The sequence below is a fragment of the Oryctolagus cuniculus genome, chromosome 10 (genome assembly GCF_051225735.1).
Source record: "Oryctolagus cuniculus isolate XC-2025 breed Fujian yellow rabbit chromosome 10, ASM5122573v1, whole genome shotgun sequence".
NCBI classification, from domain to species: domain Eukaryota; kingdom Metazoa; phylum Chordata; class Mammalia; order Lagomorpha; family Leporidae; genus Oryctolagus; species Oryctolagus cuniculus.
The window spans coordinates 56,490,411-56,509,483 of record NC_142876.1 but is presented as its reverse complement, the minus strand read 5'-3'; the positions used below and the strand labels follow the sequence as shown (position 1 = coordinate 56,509,483).

General features: G+C 39.5%; 1 protein-coding gene across 7 annotated transcripts in view; it reads left to right on the top strand.

Annotated features, from left to right (window-relative positions):
* The window catches only part of GREB1L (GREB1 like retinoic acid receptor coactivator), a 285,560-nt gene that overhangs the window by 43,542 nt on the left and 222,945 nt on the right, over positions 1-19,073 (top strand). For all 7 annotated transcript variants that reach the window (XR_016214605.1, XR_016214606.1, XM_051852064.3 and 4 more), the window contains exon 2: positions 12,120-12,180. The gene's annotated coding sequence lies outside the window, so the exon portion shown is untranslated. The remainder of the gene's footprint in view (positions 1-12,119; positions 12,181-19,073) is intronic.

The following is a 19,073-nucleotide window of genomic DNA, read 5'->3' as shown; positions in this document are numbered from 1 at the left end:
TTTAAATTATCTGTGTATCAAGCCAATTTAAGCACTTTTTTTCTAGTGTATGTATTTTACTCATGTTATTCTTGGAGCAGCTCTGTAAATTAGGAGTTCTTTTTCTCCCATTTCACAGTTGAGGTAGCAGAGGCTTAACGAGATAATGAGAACCACTGCGGATGTCAGCAATCTGGCATCAGAGTCTGTTCTCATCTAACACATCACACTACCTCTTAAAGTTCTAGGGGAAAAAAGGAGGTGAATATTTACATAATGGTAGTGTAGGGAAGATCATCCTAACCACTATTGCAAAGCCAAGAACAGGGGAAAGCATGAACTATATGCATACACATTTATTTAAACTTTTACATAATTCTCAGCTATCCAGAACAAAAAATATAAACAAAAAGAAAAGCAGCCTTGGCAATAATAAACTGTTAATACTCTGTGTATAAGGCATTCTTACAATCAGTAAGAAAGAACAAATTCCTCAAAAGAAAAAAGTCTAGGGGGCCTGCGTTAGAAGAGAGTTACAGAGAGAGGTCTTCCATCCACTGGTTCACTCCCCAAATGGCTGCATCCGCCAGAGCTGAGCTGATCCAAAGCCAGGAGCCAGGAGCAGAGAGCTGGATTGGAAGAAGAGCAACTGGGACACAAACCGGTGTCTATATGGGACTTAGCCCACTATGCCACAGTGCCAGCCCCTGGCCTAACCTTTCTTCTCTCACTTCAGCACCCTCTCTGAAAATGAACTTGCCTTGTACAGAGAAAATGGAGGCCTTTGTGAGCTGTGTACTGAGCCCTATCCTCTTCTTATCCCTCAGAGTGAGGAATCCATTTGTGATACTTTCTTCCTGCTTTATTATAAATATGTTGCCTCCAAAATGTTTTCTTTCCTGTAGCTTATAAGAGTAAAAAAAATCATTAAGGCATTGCCAAATCCAATATTTATATTGAAGTACTTAGAAAAGTGCACTTTGCCACATCACTGAAAACCCCTTCTCCATTTAAAGAAAATATGACATATTAGAAAATTTGGTAAAAAGGGAAAAAGAGCATCAACAATTCCACCAATTTCACACAGTTTTTACAAAAATATAGTTTTCTTTCACAATTGTAATTGTATATGCAATTTTGTATTCTTTTAAAATCAATATTTCACTCATGGATATTTTTCTGTGATGTCACTAATTATAATTTTATTGCATGTAATCCCATCTAATTATATACCATAATTTATTTAACCATTTACCCACTGGATAATTTAAATGAGATTCTAGTTTCTTACTTCGTATTTATGGACCCTTCTCCACTCTCTGGTTTACTCCCCAAATGCCTGCATCGGCTGGCCAAAGCTAGCAGCTGGGAACTCAATCCTGGTCTCCTACTGGTAGGGAATGACCCAGTCATCATCTGCTGTATCCCTGTCCTGCCCCAGATGCATTAGCAGGAAACTGGGTTGGGAGCAGAGTTGCTGGGAACTTGAACCAGGCACTTCAATATGGGATGTGTGTGTCAGGTGGTGACCTAGCCCATTGTACCACAATGCCTACTCTTGTACTTTTTTCTAAGGGTGAATTTCCGAAAGGAAAAAATTGCTCAGTTCAAAGTGATACTTTTAGATACTTAATATCTTAAAGATCTTTCAAAGGTTCTTAAAATTTATAGTTCTCTTTAGAATAAAAGAGCTGACTGCTGTGGCCAGAGAGTGCGGTGGAGGATGACCCAAGTGCTAGGGCCCTGAACCCCATGGGAGACCAGGAGAAGCACCTGGCTCCTGCCTCCGGATCAGCGCGGTGCGCCAGCCGCAGCGGCCATTGGAGGGTGAACCAACGGCAAAGGAAGACCTTTCTCTCTCTCTCTCTCTCTCTCACTGTCCACTCTGCCTGTCAAATAAATAAATAAAATATAAGAGCTGGAGCCAGCATTTGGATATAACGGATAAAGGTGCCACCTGAGACCCTGGCATCCCATATGGATGTCAGTTTGTTTCCCAGCTGCTCCACTTCCTGTCAATCTCCTGGATAATGGCCTGGGAAAAACAGCAGAAACACGGCTCCTGGCTCATGGCTTTGGGCTGGCTCAGCCCTTGCCACTGCAACTACTTGGGTAGTGAACCAATGGATGGAAGATCTCTCTCTCTGTCTCTCCCTCTCTGTAATTCTGACTTTCAAATAAATAAGTAAATCTTTAAAAAACAGTATTAATTTCACTGCCAATTTAGCCAATTTTTAAGAATACTTCATTTTATTTTGTTAATAGACTATTTCTACAGCAGTTTTAGATTTATGGAAAAATGGAGCAGAAAGTACAGAGGGGTACCACATACCCAACTTCTGATTGTTACATTAGTGAGGACATTTGTTACAATTGATGCATATTGATACATTATTACTCACTAAAGTCCATAGTTGATGTTAGTGTTTACTCTTTGTGTTGTCCATTTTATGGGTCTTGACAAATGTGTAAGATCATATATTTACTATTACCATATTATACAGGGTAGTTTCCCTGTCCTCAAAATCCCTGTGCTCCACCAATTCACCTGTCTTCTCACTAAGTCCTGAACAACTGTAGATCTTTTTACTCTCTGTAAAAGTTTCAGCCTTTTCCGGAATATCATACATAGTCATGTACAGTGCAACAGCATTTTGGCCAATGAGAGACTGCACATATCACCACAGCCCTGTAGATCATGTTGCTAGTGATGTCACAGCAATTGTAGTTGTGTAAGGTCTGTCTACAATGCTTGCCCTTTGATACATTTCTCAGAATGCATGCCCATCATTAAGTGACACATAACTGTAATTGGAATCATACAGTAGGTAAGCTTTTCAGGTTGGTTTCCTTCTCTTAGCAATATGCATTTGAGTTTCCACCATGACTTTCTGTGACTTGTTAGCTCATTTCTTCTTTTTTGTTAATTTTTATTTGACAGGTAGAGTTATAGACAGTGAGAGAGAGAAACAGAGAGAAAGGTCTTCCTTCCGTTGGTTCACTCCCCAGATGGCCACTACGGCTGGCGCTGTGCTGATCCGAAGCCAGGAGCCAGGTGCTTCTTCCTGGTATCCCATGCGGGTGCAGGGGCCCAAGCCCTTGGATCATCCTCCACTGCCCTCCCAGGCCACAGCAGAGAGCTGGACTGGAAGAGGAGCAACTGGGACTAGAACCCGGTGCCCATATGGGATGCCAGCGCCGCAGGTGGAGGATTAACCAAGTGAGCCACGGCGCTGGCCCAGCTCATTTCTTTTTATCAATCAATAATATTGCATTGCATGGATATTGAAGGACATCTTGGTTGCTTCCAGTTTTAGCATTTATGAATAAAGCTGCTGTAAACATTTAAGTGCAGATTTTTTTGTGTAGACAGAAGTCTTCACCTCGATTTGGTATGTGTTCTTCTACCTATTATTGTTTTATACTTGTATTATTTTCTCTTCTGTCTCTGAATATATTAATAAAATAAATGTTTAAGCATTTTTCTCTGTGCAGTTTCTGTATTCTCCTTGTTGCCTTTGGTTTGTTTGTTTTGGTCTCCGTTTCTGAAATGCTTCATGGTGCCCCCAAAAAACTGATAAGAAGCTCTGATCATGTGAGATTCACTTCAGACAAGTGACCACTCCCACTATGTTACACCTTATTCCGTAGATTAGATTCTACAGAGAAAAATCTTCTGTCCTCTCATCTTGATAATATAGGACCAATTCTTGTTTTCTTGAGAGCTGAGTTGCAGAAGAGGCCTGGAGGTGGGTGCACTCAGCCTTTGGTTTATGGTAGTAGTCCTTTCCAGTCATCCGTGCTTTCCCTGTCTGTGGCTTCAGTTATCTGAGGTCAACTGTGGTCTGAAAATATTAAATGGAAAATTATAGAAATAAATAACTCATCAATTTCAAATTGCATGCCATTGTGAGTATCATGATGGAATCTCTTGCCACCTGCTCAGTCCCATCTGAGACATGACACATCCCTTTGTTCAGAATGTCCTGCTGTATACACTGTCTACCTCTTACATTTAGTAGCTATCTGAGCAACTGTCAGTCTTGCAATGCACGTGTTCAAACAACCCTCATTTTACTTAACAATGACCCCAAAGCACAGAGGTAGTGATGCTGGCAATTTTATTACAGTATATTGTTATAATTGTTTTATTTTATCATTAATTGCTGTTAATCTCTTACTGTGTCTAATTTATTTTTAAATTTATTTTATTATTATAAAGAGAACCGATTTCATAGACATAATTCTAAGAAGAAAACCATACTTCCCCTTCCTCAATCCCCCTTCTTTTCTTTTTACTTTAATTTTTGCAACAATATACTTTCAACTTACTTTATAGTCACGGGCTTATAAATTAAGCCTTTTGGATAGGAAAAAGCATAGAATATGTGCTTTGGTATGATCTGCAGTTTCAGGCACCCACTGAGGTTCTGGAATGTATCCCGTTCAGATAAGGGGAACTCTGTATATGTTCATCTAATCTTCCTGTTTTGGCAGTGGCACCCCCATCCCTTACTATGCCTGTTCAGTTTTCTGCAGAATAAGGGGAGGTATAGTTGCCTGTTTGGAATTAGAGAAGGAGTCTGGGGATTTATCTGATTCATAAAAGATATTTTCAGTTAATCCTCCTAATTCCAGCCTCACCTTTATCCCTAAACATCGAACCTGAGCTGGAGCTGTCTTTGGAGTGGGCGTGGGACTTATTATGTAAATCTGGTTATGTCTAAGCCTCCCCACTGCTGAGTTGGGATTCAGCTTGTGTGATTCTACAGCATCAGTTGTTGCTTTCCCATCTGCTTTCAAGTTTATAAACTTGTTGCTTATTTCCTTTGCTTCTGTTCCCTTTTGCTTTTATGATTTCATACATTTAAAAAGCCCTTTATGGGGTCGTTGCTGTGGTGTAGTGGGTAAAGCTGCCACCTGCCGTGCTGGCATCCCATGTGGGCTCTGGTTTGAGTCCTGGCTGCTTCACTTCTGATCCAGCTCTCTGCTATTGTCTGGGAAAGCAGTGGAAGGTGGTCCCTGCATCCATATGGGAGACCAAAAAGAAGCTCCTGGCTCCTAGCTTCGGTTTGGCCTAGCCCTGGCCATTGTGGCCATTTGAGGAGTGAACTAGCAGATAGAAGACTTCTCTGTCTGCCTCTGCCTCTGCCTCTCTGTTACTCTTTCAATGCTGGCATTGTCTCACAGAGGGTTAAACTGATGCTCATGACACTGACACCCCTTGTTGGAGAGCTGGTTTGTGTCCTGGCTGCTCTATTTCCCATTCAACTTCCTGCTGATATGCTTGGGAAGGCAGTGAATGGTGGCCCAAGTATGTGGGCCCCTGTCACCCATGTGGGAAACCTGGATGGAGTGCCTGACTCCTGATTTAGGGAGTGAGTAAGCAGATGGAAGATCTTTCTCTGTCTCCTTGCTCTCTCTCTCTATTACTCTGCCTTTTAAATAAATACATAATTCTAAAAAATTCTTTTAAAGTTAAGCAAAGTTTAAAAAAAACCCTTTGCTTTTAGTTGGGTTTTGGTAGGAGGTGAAAGAAAATGCATTTGTACCATCTTCTATATTTATGTGGAATTCTCATATAACCTTTTAAAAGGAAAGTTAAAATATCAGTAGGTAATAGAAATTGGCAAAAAAGTTAAAAAGATTTCTCAAAATTTAAATTAATTTTATTTGCAAATGAACCACTATATAGAATTCTGGTGCACGTCCATTCTGATTTTTCTTTGTGGATACAAAAATGTGATTTATTTTCATTTTTTTCTGTCAAAAAATACAATTATGTTTGTAGAGGTAGGAAGCAGATACTTGGGAGTGCAGGTGGGGATTGGCTGCAGCCAGGGGGAGAGAATGGGGGTAATGGAGATGTCCTAAAATTGGACATCATACAGTGATGGCTACGTAACTCTACAAATTTACAAAGCTCTAATGAAATATATATCTATATGGGCAGGCTTTATAGTATATAAATTATAACTCAAATTATTTTAATATTCCACTAACCAACCCAAAACTAAACAATTATTTATTTATTTATTTATTTTTGTGAAAGGCAGAGTGACAGAGAGAGAGGAGCAGGGGGACAGATATCTTTATCCACTGGTTCACTCCCCAAATGGCTGCAATGGCCGGAACTGGGCCAGGCCAAAGCCAGGAGCCTGGAACTCCATCCGGTCTTGTACGTGGGTAGCAGGGACCCGAGCATTTGGAACATAATCCGCTGCTTTCACAGGCACATTAGCAGGGAGCTGGGTCAGAAGTAGAGCAGCAGGGACTTGAACCAGCACTCCAATATGGGATGCTAGCGTGACAAGCAGTCACTTACCTACTATGCCACAATGCCAGCCCCCCAAATATATCATACCTTATATATCCTAAATATTTTTCTCTTAAAAATATATTATGAACAGCTTTCATGTCAATAAGTTTGGACCTATAATATAGAAATTATAATTAATGTTTAATACACTATTTTTCCTTTAATACTTTTCCCCTCACTTGAAAATATATGAAGTTCTACTTTGTTTTTTTTTAAGATTTTTTACAATTTTTTACTGATTTGAAAGACAGAGTTATAGCAATAGAGGGAGAGAGAGAGAGAGATCTGCCATCCACTGTTCACTCTCCAAATGGCTACAACAGCCAAGACTGGGCGAGATCAAAGCCAGGAGCCAGGAGCTTCTTCTGGGTATCCCATGTGGAGGCAAATTTTGCTTGCTTATTTCCATTGTTGCTCATAGTCTTACATATTGATGCACAGTTATAATTATTGTATACAGTTTAGGGTGGTGATTCTGAAATAGCATCCTAACCATTTTTCCTTATTCTACATGTGTTTTGTTGGCAGTAACATAATATTCCATGGGGTATATTTGTCATATATTAATCACCCATTTCACTACATTTAAGCATTCAGACTGTTTCACAATTTCTACTGTTGAAATGATATTGGGATTAAGACACCTGCATCTCACATGGGAGTACCCAGGTTTGATACCCGGCTCCAACTCCTGTTTCTACTTTTTTGCTAATCCAGACCCAGAAGCTGATGGCTCAGGTATTTGGGTTCCTGTCATCCATGTGGACAACCTGGATTGAATTCTGGGCTTTGGACCTCTCAGACCAGGGCTGTTGTGGGTATTTGGGGAATAAACCGGTGGAGGTAGATAGCACCTCTCTGTCTCTCTGTCTTGCAAGTAAATAATTTTAAAAATAATGATATAATATATAACTCTATGCATTTCAGCTTTTCATCTTTTTGAGATTATTTCCCTAGGATAAATTCCTAGAAAGCCTCAACTGCTCTGGAACTTAAGCTTAAGTATCTTCAGAGCAAAACAAATTGTTTTTTTATAAAATTCACTTATATTAAACTTCAGAAAATTCCATATGTAGGGAACCTAGATAACATTTGTTGCTGTTCCCTTCTAAGTGATTCTATGGAATGATTTCTGATATTTTGTGGAACACACCTTTTATCAGATATATTGATTTGAAGAAGTAAAAGATGGCAGGGATTCTGTATGGGGGAAAAAAAATCCCCTCACTACTGTATTCTCTTGCTGAGAGGCGGCAGCAGCCTCACAATGTTTTCACTGAGAATTTCCAAGTGGAAGGAGACAGAACCCAGTCCAGGCTGCAGGTTACCCACTCTATGTTAGGTTGTATTTCTGATGCCTGTTCATCCGAAGTAATTGTCTGTATTGAGATATCTTAACATTGATTTTTAGCTGTACCTTACTGGATATATGCTAAGAAACCATCTTTTAAATAAAAATCTTAGTTTAAAATGATCTTAAATGGCACTTAGGTTTCAATACTTGACCGAGTGGGGACATGACTGGCCATTCTGGAGATGACACTAGGAGTTTTCAGCACCTGGGAATACACCTCACCTTTAAATGAGCAGGTGCTCAGATCACTGGAGTCTGGAAGTCTGAGCGTTTCTTTCTATGGAAGTGCCCTGCCTCTCTAAGTCTGTATGACTATCTGTGGGACATTAACTGTACCAATGGACAAGCTGGATGGTGAGGGTTCAGGAAACCCAGGATCAAGTTCATTCCTAAAGCACAATGTGTGCTTTCTGTACTTTCTTGACTGTGCTGTAACTAGGGCATGGCACTAGAGCCTTATCACCAGCATTTAAAAGATAAGTTTTTGAAGGTTGTGAAATTTTAAAGCCAGCTCCATTTTTGGCAAATATTCCCCCTTCACTCCCCCTCTTCCATCCCTGAGCAGCCAGGAAATCCAATGTCAAGGGCAGGAAGTGCTGTATTTCCCTTCTTTTGTGTGATGCCTGTAAGCCTTGCACACACCTCAACTTCATTCCCCAGTTGATTCAATCACCTGTTTTTTTTTTATTGATTTGTTAAGATATAACTCAAATATTGTAAAATTCATCCATTTACTAAATATCACCCATACACCAAAAACCACCAGATGATTTTTAATATATTCAGAGTTGTACAATAATCACCACAATTTTAGAACATATTCATTTTTCCAGAAAAGGAACTCATACTCATTGATATTTACCCCTAGTGTCTCCCCAAGTCCCCCAGTATTTGGCAATCACTGATCTATTTTCTATGTCTATATGTTTATAGCCTATTCTAGACATTTCATACAAATAGAATGAATCAATGTATGGGCTTTTTGGACTGGTGTTTTACAGAGTATAATGTCTTTGAGGTTCATCCATGTTATAGTGCATATCAAAAATTCATTTCTTTTATGAAAAAATAGTATTTTATGATATAGATATCCCAGATATTACTTATCCACTCATTACTTGTTAGACATTTGAGTTGTTTACACTTGTTTTGCCTAGTATAAATAATAGTAATGCTGCCATCAACATCTGTGTATGAAATTTTATGTGAATGTATGTTTCCATTTCTTTTAAGGACTAGAATTAGATTTGCTGGGTCATCCCCTAACTCTGTGTTTCACCTTTCAAGGAACTGAAACTACTTTCCACAATGACTGTACCACTTTGTGCTTTCATTGACTGTGTATGAGTATTTCACTTTTTCCATACCCTCATCAACACTTGTTAATATCTGCCTTGGGGCCAGCACTGTGGTATAGTGGGTAAAGCTGATACCTGTGACATTGGCATCCCATATGGATCCTGGTTCAAGTTCCAGCTGCTCCACTTCTGATCCAGCTCCTGGCTAACACACCTAGGAAAACAGCAGAAGGTGGCCTAAGTGCTTTGGCCTCTGCACCCATGTGGGAGACCCACATGAAGCTCCTGGCTCCTGGCTTTGGCCTGGCCCAGCCCTGGCCGCTGCAGCATTTAGGGAGCGAACCAGTGGATGGAAGATCTCTCTCTCTCTTTCTCTCTCTCTCTCCCTCTCTCTCTTTCTCCCTCTCTCCCTCTCTCTGTAACTCTTTCAAATAAATAAAATAAAAATATATTTTTAAAAATCTGCCTTTTCAATTTTAAGTGTATTTGTTTTCATTTTTATTTCAAAGGCAGAGAGATGGAGAGTGATCTTCCATTGGCTGTTTCATTTCCTAAATGCATGCAATAACCAGGAATGGATCAGGACAAACTAGTAGCCTGGAGCTCAATCTAGGTCTCCCACGTGGGTGGCAGGGACCCAAGTACTTGTGGTATCACTGCTGCCTCCCACATTAATAGGAAGGTGGATCTGAAGTGGAGAAGTTAGTATTTGAACCTGGCATCCGGGTATAGGATGCAGCCATCCCAAACAGCAACTTAAGTGCAATATCAAATACCTATCCCTACCTTTAAAAAATATTTATTTATTTGAAAGACAGAATTACAGAGAGGCAGAGGCAGAGAGAGAGATCCTCTATCTGTTGGTTCACTACCCAGATGACCACAACAGCAGGAGCTGCGTTGATCACAATGCAGGAGCCAGGAGCTTTCTCCAGGTTTCCCACACGGGTGCAAGGATTTGGGCCTCTTCTACTGTGTTCCCAGGCTATAGCAGAGAGCTGAGTCAGAAGTGGAGCAGCCAGGACTCAAACTGTCACCCATATGGAATGCCAGCACTGCAGGCAGTGGCCCTACCCGCTGTGCCACAGCGCCAGCCCCCTATTCTTGCCTTTTTAATTTTAGCTATTCTAATTGTATGAAGTAGTATCTTGTGGGCTTGATTTGAATTGAATTTTCTTCTTCTTCTTCTTCTTCTTCTTCTTCTTCTTCTTCTTCTTCTTCTTTTTACAGGCAGAGTGGACAGTGAGAGAGAGAGAGAGAGAGACAGAGAGAAAGGTCTTCCTTTTGCCATTGGTTCACCCTCCAATGGCCGTGGCCGGCACCGTGCCTATCCGAAGGCAGGAGCCAGGAGCTTCTCCTGGTCTCCCATGGGGTGCAGGGCCCTAGCACTTGGGCCATCCTCCACTGCACTCCCTGGCCCCAGCAGAGAGCTGGCCTGGAAGAGGGGCAACCGGGACAGAATCCGGCGCCCCAACCAGGACTAGAACCCGGTGTGCCGGCGCTGCTAGGCGGAGGATTAGCCTATTGAGCCATGGCGCCAGCCTTGATTTGAATTTTCTGATGGCTAATGATGTTGAACATCTTTTTTTTTTTTTTTAAACTTTTATTTAATGCATATAATTTTCCAAAGTACGACTTATGGATTACAATGGCTTCCCCCCCATACCGTCCCTCCCACCCACAACCCTCCCCTTTCCCACTCCCTCTCCCCTTCCATTCACATCAAGATTCATTCTCGATTATCTTAATATACAGAAGATAAGCTTAGTATACATTAAGTATGGATTTCAACAGTTTGCTCCCACACAGAAACATAAAGTGAAAAATAATAGATGATTTTTTTTAAATGATGATGAAATCAGAGCAGACCTATTGTCATGTTTAATCCCAGTGAGAGTCAAGTTGGGAATTGATAATTTTTTTTTTTTTTTTACAGAGGATCAGTTTAGTATGCATTAAGTAAGGATTTCAACAGTTTGCACCCCCATAGAAACACAAAGTGAAATATATTGTTTGAGTACTCGTTATAGCATTAAATCTCAATGTACAGCACATTAAGGATAGAGATCCTACATGAGGAGTAAGTGCACAGTGACTCCTGTTGTTGACTTTACCAATTGACACTCCTGTCTATGGCATCAGTAATCTCCCTATGCTCTAGTCATGAGTTTCCAAGGCTATGGAAGCCCTCTGAGTTCTCCGACTCTTATCTTGTTTAGACAAGGTCATAGTCAAAGTGGAGGTTCTCTCCTCCCTTCAGAGAAAGGTACCTCCTTCTTTGATGACCTGTTCTTTCCACTGGGATCTCACTCGCAGAGATCTTTTGCCAGAGTGTCTTGGCTTTCCATGCCTGAAATACTCTCATGAGCTCTTCTAAGATGCTTATTAGCCATTTGTATACCTTTTGTGGAGAAATATTTGTTCACATTCTATGCCAGATTTTTAATTGTTTTTTTTGTTGCATTATAAGAACTTTTTACATATTTTGTACACAAAATCTTTATCAGATATCTGTATTTTCTTTTCTGTGTCTTCTGAAGAACAAGAGTTTTTAATGTCGATGATGTCCTGTTTATCTGTTTTCTATTTTGTCACTTGCTTGGGGAGGAGGTCATATCTAAGAAACCACTGCTAATCCAAGGTCACAGAAATGTTACACCTATTGTAAAATGAGCTTTAGATCTGTGATCCATTTTGAATTAATTTTTATGTATAGTATAAGGTGGAGGTCTAACTCCATTCTTTACATATAGTATCTATATGTTCAAGATGTTATTCCTTTCCAATTGAATTATCTTGGCACTCTTACAGAAAATCAGCTGAACATAATGGTAATTTTTTCGTGATTCTCATTTGCATTCTATTGATGTATATTATTTGATCTGTTTTTATGCCAGTAACACACAGTCTTGTTTACTATAGCTTTAGATTGCATTTTGAAATCTGAAGTCCTTCAATGTCTTTCTTATTGAGGTTTGTTTTGTCTAATTTTGGTCCCTTGTATTTCTATATAAATTTTAGGATGAGTATATCAATTTCTGCTTAAAAAGTCACCTAGGATTTTGGTAGGAATTGAATTCAATTTGTAGATCACAAAGACCTATTTTGTAAGACTGCTTTGGGCACCAAAATGCTACTTTATGACTCTACTTTCTCTTTCTTCTCCTAGAAGACAGAATTATCATTGGTCCTAGTCCAGAAAGAAAAGGAGGAAATCTATTCATCTAAATGTGAGTGACCAAGTGTGTTTTTATCTGTCTTGGTTTTCTGATATATGCAATAGGGTCATAAGTACACCTATTTCATAAGGATGTTGTGAAGATTAAGTGAGAGAATCTGGTGAAGCACCTGTAAACACTCAGAGCATGTATAATAACAATTATATTCCTAAGAATCTTTGCATTCTAGATTGATTTCCACATCCTTCTGTATTGGCTTCATTTTTCATTACTCTCTCAGATATAACCTTTACCCCAGGAAAACCTACATTTTTCTGATTCTCAAAAGCCCAAGTTCTTCCAGCCACATTGGCAGATGTTTAATATGTTAAGTTATAGAAAGATAAGAGGAATCTTTACCATATAAAGAAAAAGGATACATTCCACTAAGAAAAACTCAATTGAAAAAGTATAATTTATTTTTTAAAGATTTATTTCATTTATTTGAAAGGTAGAGTTACAGAGGGAGAGAGAGAGAGAGAGATCTTCCATCTGCCGGTTCACTCCCCAAATGGTTGTAATGGCCAGGGCTGGGCCAGGTCAAAGCTAGGAGCCAGGAACTCCATCTTTGTCTGCTCTATGGGCATCAGAAGACCAAGTTCTTGGGCCGTCTTCCACTGCCTTCTCAGGCTCATTAATAGGAAGATAAAATGATTTTTTACCTTCTTATTATAAGGCTTAAATTAATGTTGACATTCTTTTCCAGAAACAGAAAGCTAAGTGGGTGAGAATGTAGGACCCACAGGTCTTGTGCTCTTGCCCAAAGTTTGGCTTCAGTATGTAAATGGATAACTGCTCCTGAGGTTCTGTATAGCTTAGTACTATATTCAGTGCTCAGATTCAATAGAACTCACCATATTAGGTAGGGAGACTAGCATTGTTCCTAGAACCTAGCACATTAGCATTTATGGAGCAGGCATTATGTATGTTAGAGCAGTGCTTCTCAAATTGTGTTTGTTTCCTTCTCAGTTGATTTTGAAAGTATAATAAATGTAAGTAACTAGAAAAATGAAATTTTAAAGAAACCAAAGTATGGCTTCCAAATTTTCAATATTAAATTTACCAGATATAAAATTACTCTGATTGCTATTCTTTACCTATTAAAGTCTACCTCTGGTCCATGTAGCATTGGTTTGGATTGTCAACTCTCATGATAAACTTATGCAGGGGCTTGGATTACTTGTCCATGGAGTCAATGAGAAGATATGTTTGACTAGATTAGAAACTCAGAAGTAACACAAGATGTATCTGGGGCTTGGAGTAAGGCCAGATCAAAAATCGAGCAGTTGTTCATTCTGTAAGATGAAAACATTTGAGCAGGAAGGAGGAAGCATAGAATGAAAATTGCACCTTTGGAAATAACTTTCATGTTTAAGACTGATTTTAGGGAGAAAAACAAAACACAGTGAGACTTTCAGGAAATAAGTCTCCTTGAATATGAGAGTTCAGGCAAACTATAAAAGATACCTAATCAAGGCTGAGGCTATGGAAGTAAAAATGGAGTGACAGCTGAAATATTTACTGAGCCCCCACTATGTGCTGAATTTAATTTAAGTACTCTCTATATGCCATCTCATTTAATCTTTACAACAATCTTGTGAAAGTATCATTACCCTCATTTTTCAGCTGAGGAAATAAGCTCCAAGAAGTTGAGTCATTAGCCCCATCATGTGACTTTCAGATGGGTGGAGTGTGTAACCCAAAATGCAGGTTTATTAAGTTCTATATTGAGTATTTAAATAAAGCAATTTTGGCAAATCTTGCTTAGGATTTTGGACCCTTGACTTGAGAGTTATGACTGTCCTTTGGTACAACAAAGCCCATTAACCACTATTGTCAGCCCTTCAACTGCTTTTTGTCTAAACTTTTGATGGGTTTATCCTTAAAAAAAGGATTGTTAGGAGATAGATAATTTCTGAGAATTATAGCCATGACTGGAACAACATAACGCAGTGAAGTGGAGTAAGCCAAGGGTGGATGTATAGGCCTAGAATGTTAACTTGGAGTGGGTGTTAACACTTTGCAAGTGGCATTTTACAATCTGATTCTAATCATGTAGTTCAGTAATGTCTCCACTGCATGTAATAAAGTATCAAGTATCTCATCTAGTCTGCTCTTAAGTCTTGTTGGTGTGCCATGCTCTTCAAAATGAGTTGACCTCTAAGAGATTAGTTTTATGAAATTTTTCTTTGGCATGAGTTTATTAATTGTGTTTGTTTTAAAAAAAATAAAAAAGAAATAGAATGGAAAAGGTAATGAGTCATACATGCAAATTTTTTCCAACACCAGAACTTAGACCAAGAACTTGTACACATTGTTCTAAAGAACTACATACTCCATCACTCCAATGACACTCTATAAATGTTAAATAATAACTCCTGGGGGGAGAAGAAGAGGTTTTTTGTTAACATTTGTTAACATGGAATACAATGTTCATTGCTGTTGCCAATATTATTTTGCCTGTGTACTTTCCCAAATATTTGCAGTTGTCTGTTATCATATTCACATTCAGACCTATCATCTGTTCTTCATTGGAATTATTATTTTTTTTTTTTTTGACAGGCAGAATGGACAGTGAGAGAGAGAGAGACAGAGAGAAAGGTCTTCCTTTTGCCATTGGTTCACCCTCCAATGGCCGCGGCCGGCACCGCGCCTATCCGAAGGCAGGAGCCAGGAGCTTCTCCTGGTCTCCCATGGGGTGCAGGGCCCTAGCACTTGGGCCATCCTCCACTGCACTCCCTGGCCCCAGCAGAGAGCTGGCCTGGAAGAGGGGCAACTGGGACAGAATCTGGCGCCCCAACCGGGACTAGAACCCGGTGTGCCGGCGCCGCAAGGCGGAGGATTAGCCTAGTGAGCCGCAGCGCCAGCCATTATTTTTCCTACATGTTATTAAAAATGAATTTTAATTTAAAACACCGACCCAATATTATTGTGCCCTCCAACAGCCTGTTATCTTACAGCTCAGTCCTACATTCACAGAATAAACACTGCCGTTGGATATCTTTCTATACCAAGCATGAGAAGTTAAACTTTACTCTCATTTAGGTAGAGTTGTTGCTCTAGCAAAGTGAAAGAAGAATGTGTAATAGGTTTTGTCAGCGTTGTGATAAGAGCAAAAGAATATCAACATCAAATTGAGCCTATGTATTTTAAGTAGTTTATAAAAATCATTTTAACATATTAAAGTCAATTTAATATTACTGCTTTTTTTCTTGGGGGGCAGTGGGTACAGTTGAAAATAGTCCAAAAAGCTTTTTCTTCCCCCAGAGAGTAAGACTATCATCCAGAAAAACAAAACTAAGATCTTTCTTCCTCTGGGAGGGGTTGGTGTCTGTGTGCACTGATCCCTTATTTCTGGCACAAATGGGTTTTTGCTGTCCCAGCTCTGTGACCAGAATGCTGCCTTTGAACCAACGACCACTCCTCTGAGCTAACCAGCTGTCACTGGGTATTAATGGTGGAATGGTGGTAAGCTCAGCTTTGAAAAATGTCAAAGGGTTTATTTCTTCCTTTTCAACAGTAAATAAAAATAAAAGACTAAATTTCCTATTAACTGAATATTATTATTTTCATAGTTTGTCTCTGAGCATAATACATCCAGGAGATGTATGAGAGTTGACCTACAGATATCTTTTTTATATAAATGTAATAACTTTTGTGCAGGTTCAATTTTTAGATAAATTCCAAGGATATATGGGAATTTGACATTTAAGAAAGACAGGGGAATAGTTCTTTAGCCTAGCAATTAAGACACCTATGCCCACATTATAGTGCCTGGGTTTGATTCCCAACTCTAACTTCCTAACTGCTGCTAATACAAACTCTAGAAGGCAGTGGTAATGGCCCAAGTAGTTGGGTCCCTGCCACCCACACAGGAGACCTAGGTTGTATTCCTGGCTTTGGCTCAGCCCAGCCCTGGTCATTGCTTGCATCTGGGGAGTGAACCAGCAGAGATGGGGCTCTCTTTCTCTGTTTCTCTCTCCTTCTGTCTCTTTGCTCTCAAATAAATTGTTTAAAAATGAAAAAAGAATTTAAACAAGTAGCACAGAATTAGTAAGGTCATCATCCTCACTTTTCCTTTCTTGTTCACTATCCCAGTGGCTGAGGATAAAGTGAAGATTGTGCATCATACCTTTGAGTTAGAGGTTGACCTACCTGACTCTGTATTCAACAGATTCTTATTAACTGAAAGAAACAACCATCTTTAATTTTTTCTATTTCCTTGAACTACAATGCATTCAAATCTTCACCCAAAAGAATGTTCAATAAAATATGATTTTTACTTTTGTCCTTTATATATAAACCCTTTTTACTGGTGTCAACATACATAATCATTTTGGGTAGGTTGATTCCTGCTTACTTTGCATTTGGTCTTGCCCTTGAGTTAGCATAGGAATGGGAACAATTCATGATTATTTGAATGATAAAGATATAGTCTCTGTGATAACCTAGATTGTTTTCTGCTTTATCTACTCAATGAAATCAGATTGTATATTTGTTCATGTATTTGATGGTGGTATGCCATTGCCATAGCAAAAGTCTACACTGTTGTTTGCTATTAATTGCCTCCAGAACTAGGAGGACATGGAGCTTTTCCTGTTGACATGCATCATGTTTGTAGAAACTGCAAAAGCTCTATCAGAGCTACTTTATTCAGTACTGACAGCTGGCTATCTGCAATGATGGAAACAGATTAGACTGTTGGAATTTATTAGTGATTTACTGCCCTGTGTTTGTGATTGCTAACAAATGCTATGCTGCTACTTGAATTCTGGGAAATGGAAAAGATAGAATGGGGCTTTGGTCTTGGTGTATTCCTGTGGAAGACAATAGCATGAGCACCTGGTTTTCTAGCACATTTCTTCATTCAATTGCCAAATGGATCTCTTTAATTACCTTCCAAATGTCGCCGGAATAAGAGTGGGAGGAGCTTCAAAATAAATGCTGATTGTAGTACCATATATATTTCTCTCAAGGATAAAATAAGTTTTTTAGCCTTTATTTCCCAGACAGCAGACTTGCTTGTATTTTGTATGAGCCAGATGAGTCACTTTTTGATATTTCAATCACTGCTTTATTTTGATATCACAGTTCTCTACTATAATTGTTGTTACATTAAAAAAACCCCAACTTATTTAAATGCTTATCTAATCCTTAGCTACTGGGCAGATAGCTCCCTTTCCTTTTTCTAAATTGAAGTTTGGATTTTTTTTTTCCTCCAATAAGGAAGTTCATTTAAAATAGACCATCTCAAGTTTACAGTGAACTTTGTTATAGACTCAATGCATGTAATACTTAGCAGACTTGTACAAACTGACATTATTAGTGGTTGACTTTGCATTTTGAAAGTGCTTATTTTTTGAGGGATTATCTATATTGTTTGAAAGGCAAAACAAGAGAGACAGAGAGAGAGAAAGAGAGAGAGAGAGAAAGAGAGAGAGATCTTCTATCTGCTGGTTCACTCCTTATATACTGCAACAACCAGAGCTAGGACAGACTGAAGTGAAGCCTGGAGCCAGAAATGCTTACCTGTGTCTCCCGTGTGGGTGTCAGGAACCCAAGCATTTGAACATCATCTACTGCTTCCCAGATGTATTAGCAGGAAGCTGGATCAGAGACTCAGAGTAGCGGGACTCCCACTCTGATATGAGATGCAGGATTCCCAAGCAGTGGCTTGACCCAGCGCTCCACAATGCCCAACCCTAAAAATGCTTTATAAAGAGCAATATTTGTCCTGTAGGATTTTGTTAAATCAAGCAATTTTTTTTTCTCTAGACATAGTTCTCTATAAGTAGTCCATAGAGGTCACCAACTGAAAATGATTTCTAGGCCAATATTCTTTTTTTTAACTTTTATTTAATAAATATAAATTTCCAAAGTACAACTTTTGGATTATAGCGGCTTTTACCCCATAGTCTCCCTCCCATCCACAACCATCCCATCTCCCACTCCCTCTCCCCATCCCATTCTTCATCAAGATTCATTTTCAATTATCTTTATATACAGAAGATCAACGTAGTATATACTAAGTAAAGATTTCAACAGTTTGCACCCACACAGATACACAAAGTGTAAAGTCCTGTTTGAGTAGTAGTTTTACCATTAATTTTCATAGTACAACACATTAAGGACAGAGATCCTACATGGGGAGTAGGTACACAGTGACTCCCGTTGTTGATTTAACAATTGACACTCTTATTTATGACATCAGTAATCACCTGAGGCTCGTGTCATGAGCTGCCAAGGCTATGGAAGCCTCTTGAGTTCACAAACTCTGATCTTATTTAGATAAGGCCATAGTCAAAGTGGAAGTTATTTCCTTCCTTCAGAGAAAGATACCTCCTTCTTTGATGGCCTCTTCTTTCCCTTGGAATCTCACTCACAGAGATCTTTCACTTAGGTCATTTTTTGCCACAGTTTCTTGGCTTTCCATGCCTGAAATGCTTTCATGGGCTTTTTAGCCAGATCTGAATGCCTTAAGGGCTGATTCTGAGGCCAGAGTGCTGTTTAGGACATCTGCCATTCTATGAGTCTGCTGTGTATCCTGCTTCACGTGCTGAATTGTTCTCTCCTTTTTAATTCTATCAGTTATTATTACCTTTCACTAGTCTTGTTTATGTGATCCCTTTGACACTTAATCCTATCATTATGATCAATTATGAACTTAAACTGATCGCTTTGACTAGTAAGATGGCATTGGTAATGGGGCCCGCGCTGTGGTGTCGTGGGTAAAGCTACCAACTGTAGTGCCGGCATCCCAGATGGGCACCGGTTTGAGACCAGGCTGGTCCACTTCCAATCCAGCTCTCTGCTATGGCCTGGGAAAGCAGTAAAAGATGGCCCAAATCCTTGGGCCCCTGCACCCACATGGGAGACCTGGAAGAAGTTCCTGGCTCCTGGCTTTG